Below are 4,097 nucleotides of genomic sequence, written 5' to 3'. Positions count from 1 at the left end.
AAAATCCTTAATAAGCATGGGACACATGGGAGGTTCCTGGTCAGCACTAAGAGTACTGGAGTTAAAGTGTTAGTGTAAGAGTTAAAAAATAGTCTTTATTCATTCCTTCATTCCTTTCTTCTCTCCAAATTTTCAGTCAACTGAATAATTTGGATAAGAGTCTACAGGAATCAAAACATCAGGTTTTTTTTTTTTTTGTTTTTGATTTTTTGTTTTTGTTTGTTTGTTTGTTTGTTTGTTTGTAACGGTAGCACTAGGATTTATTAAACTGTCTTAGTAAAGGCGCTGGGGCTTGCCCATGGTGCTCTTGATGTATAAATCCAGATATTTGCGGATTCTTGAGCAAAGACACTAGGAAATTGACAGCTAAGTGGATGTTGTACAGGAGCTCATCATCTGTCATCTTCACGTGGCCAACAGCCACTGCCAGGCATACCACCTTCTTCATCTGGGATTTGATGGTGGACTTCACTTCATCCACTTTGGCCACCATGTTCTCATTGTGGGTCAGCAAGGAAAGAAACTTGCCAGCTTTATTCAGGCCTGGACCCAGGATTCGTGGGATCTGCTTGATAAAAGATTCTGAAGCCAAAAAGGCATCATACCTCTTGGCCAACTTCTTGACTAGTTTTTTTTTTTATTTTTGTTGAGTTTCTTCAGCACCTCAATGTCCATGTGGGGAATAGTCACTGCCTTGGCCTCAAAGGCTACTGGTCCCCCAAAACACACACGGAGAACTTGGGGAGGGGGTTGGGGTGGACTTAAGCCTGACGGTGCCCGAGAAGCGTCTGTCCTTCTGAGGGTCATAGTTCTTCAGGCTGATCTGCAGCTCGACCGTCTCCATAAACTTCCAGCCCGTGCACTGGTTCCCATGCAGCAGCCCCTTCACTGCCTCGCACAGGGTGTCGCGGAAGGCTACTGCTCATGGTAGCTGGTGCCGCAGGAACCCGCAGTTATTTTGTATATTACTAGCAGAGTTGCATTGAAGAACTTGGTTTGGACTGACCAAAATCAAATTTAATACTATTACCCCCCCATACACACACACACAATTAACCTGTGGGACTTGCATGTGGGAAAATTTGGTTCTTCATAGTAGATACTTATCAAATCAGCCACACTGAAGATCTTATCTCAGACCCCGTGTCCCAAAAAGGATGAAAGAAACTAAGAGATTTGTGATTCTAACAAAGAAAAATGTGGCCAGAAGGATGGCTGCTGAAACCATGACCCTCTTGTTGGAAAAAGCTGATAAACAATAAATGGAAGACTGGATGCTTCTTTATATTAAAAAGAAAAAAAATGACCCTGGATTTCCAATTTTATGAGATGGTAGGAATCTGGAGAGAAAGAAAAACAAACAAACAAACAAACAACCCAAAAAACAAAAAGCAAAACCCTCTGAGTACAGAATCGCTCTATCATTCAGCTCTAGCAACTTGGCCAGGCATCTGTGTGTTACAGAACAAAAGAGCTTTTAGTTTTGTTTTTGGGGTCCCCCCTCCGTTTTCAGATCTGCCATTGTACCAAGAATGTAGCAGCTATAGATAATATCTAAACAATTGAAGCATTATTTTCAAAATCAGACTGCAGGCTAGACTTTACTAAAACCTATTCCAGAGCCATTAAGTGACTCAATTTAATCAATGGTTTCTTAGGGTGTATAACACACTCAGTTGTGGATTTTCACATTCATGCAGCTTTTTTTAAATCATAAAATGCAAATTATCAAATAATAAAACTGTCATACATTTTGAAGAATTATCTTGGAAAATATTTGATATAGAATATTTGTGTTTTTTTTTTCTTTTAAAGAATTGCCTTAAAAAAGGAAATAAAGAAAACAACCAAAATTTAGATTTCTATAATGCCAGGCATTTTGTCTTCAAAACCATTTAGAAAATGACTTTAGTCAGATAAAGACTTGGCATAATGAATTAGTACATTAACACTAAGAGCAGTAGGTTCCTGACTAAACTGTTATTTCTCTTGTCATTTGAGAAACTTGCCATTTACAAACTTGCTTAGGGCTTCATTTTTGAGGCAAATGAAAACAGGATTTAACTCCATGGCTTCCACTGACATTAATGGAATCCATTCATCTACCTGGTCATGCTCTGCTTAGAAATTTACAGTTTAAGGCTAATATTTACTACTCTATATGCTGTGAACTTGCTTTAGGAAAAAAGAAAAAAGCAAATGTAAATTGAATTCACTCACTCTTTGATTATTATTAAAATAATTTTCTTGAAAATTTGATGTATTCGTGTCTTATTCATAGCATACATTTCCAGGATATAGTTTCTCTTATTCATACTTTGATTTTTTTTTTAAATCAAATGAAACAAAGATTGAGTTAAATCCTCTTTTGACTCTAATCTTCACTTCTCACCCTCAAGAAGAAACATTACTTCTTCCATTTGGAGAACTTGAAGTGTACAACATTTAGGGTACCCTCAAAATTGGGATAAATAAATTTCTCTAATATGTCAATTACACAAATGTGTGTCAAGAAGATCTTTAAAAATAAGCTTTTTAATAAATAATAATAAACTGAATTTTTCATCAAATTTCTGAATTCATATCCAATTAGTAATGTTAGCACAATTCCAAATTAAATAGGTCTTATAAGTAGAGACCTTTTAAGTAATAAACAAAAATGTATGTGTATGAAATAATATGGAATACCATTGAAATTACGTGTTCTTAAGAATATTGATTGAATTGGGAAAATGTAACCATGGTAGATTACTATTATTGTTTGGATACTTGAAAGGGTCATACTCATACTCCTCTATTGCCATGTCTTTTGTAGTGCTTTTTAAGGAGCTAGTATACCTCTTTACCCAATTGATACTGTGCTTAGCCACATGATTCACTTTGGTCAATAGTCCATGAGCACATTTGATATAATCAACATCCAAGTAGAAGCATTAAGAGCCACCATGTTTCTGTTATCTGCCCTGCACTTTTTCTACACTACGAAATCAGCATGTTTGGTATCAAGGCTGCTCAATTGTAAACCAGATCTACATCCAATCTGTTGAATCTGACATATTATATGGTTGAGAAACAAACTTTCCTATTTAGTAGGACATTGAAAATATGAAGCTATTTGTTACTGACTGATAACACAAAAAAGATTTACTAATCAGTTTTTAAAAGATTTTATTTATTTATTTGAGAGAGAGAGAGAAAGAAGGCGCACAAGCTGGGGAGAGGAGTAGAGGAAGAGGGAGAAGCAGACTCCCCGCTGAGTAAGACCCCAAGACCCCTGGATTATGAACTGAGCCGAAAGCAGATAATTAAACAACTAAGCCACCCAGGTGCCCCTCATCATCATTTTTAAAGGTAAGATATTACAATGGCAAAATAACTGAAATTATATAAGCTAAAGAGAAGTCAAGTCATTAATAGTATTAGTAATACTTGCCACTTCCTGTCTACTCATATTTGTTTAAGCTAGGGTTTGGTTGTGATCAGATAGATGACTAACTGAATGATCACTTTTTTTCCTATTAGTATTTTAAATGGTCTCTTAGAAAATGGGTCCCACATGACTTTAAAATAGTGCCTTAGATTGGTGGCATCCCTGATCTACAAATGTTCTTCCAGAAAGGAAAAGCATTTTGTAACAATATTAGAAATATCAACATTTGGGGATCCCTGGGTGGCTCAGCGGTTTAGCGCCTGCCTTTGGCACAGGGCGCGATCCTGGAGACTCGGGATGGAATCCCACGTCGGGCTCCCGGTGCATGGAGCCTGCTTCTCCCTCTGCCTATGTCTCTGCCTCTCTCTCTCTCACTCTCACTCTCTCTCTCTCTGTGTGACTATCATAAAAAAAAAAAAGAAAGAAATATCAACATTTATCATAAAAGAAACATATTCCTTATATTGTTTTGATTCTTATGTCACACTTAACTTTGCAAAAACAATGGTCATAAATTCTCAGTTTCATAACAAAATAGGCCTTACATAAGCGTCTTTTCTATTCTATTTATAGATGAAGAAATGGGAGTTAAATGACTTGCTAAAGAGTTAGCTATGGCCATATAGAATATTTTAGTGCCATGCATAGATGTAAGTCTTGGAATCAC

General features: G+C 36.6%; 1 pseudogene; it reads right to left on the bottom strand.

Moving 5' to 3' along the window:
• Positions 1-268: 268 nt before the first annotated feature.
• Positions 269-2,070, bottom strand: LOC112931073 (large ribosomal subunit protein uL1 pseudogene; annotated as a pseudogene).
• Positions 2,071-4,097: the final 2,027 nt, after the last annotated feature.

Source organism: Vulpes vulpes, chromosome 4 (genome assembly GCF_048418805.1).
Source record: "Vulpes vulpes isolate BD-2025 chromosome 4, VulVul3, whole genome shotgun sequence".
In the NCBI taxonomy this organism is placed as follows: domain Eukaryota; kingdom Metazoa; phylum Chordata; class Mammalia; order Carnivora; family Canidae; genus Vulpes; species Vulpes vulpes.
Note: the sequence above shows the minus strand (reverse complement) of the source record. Positions and strands in the feature narration are given on the sequence as shown.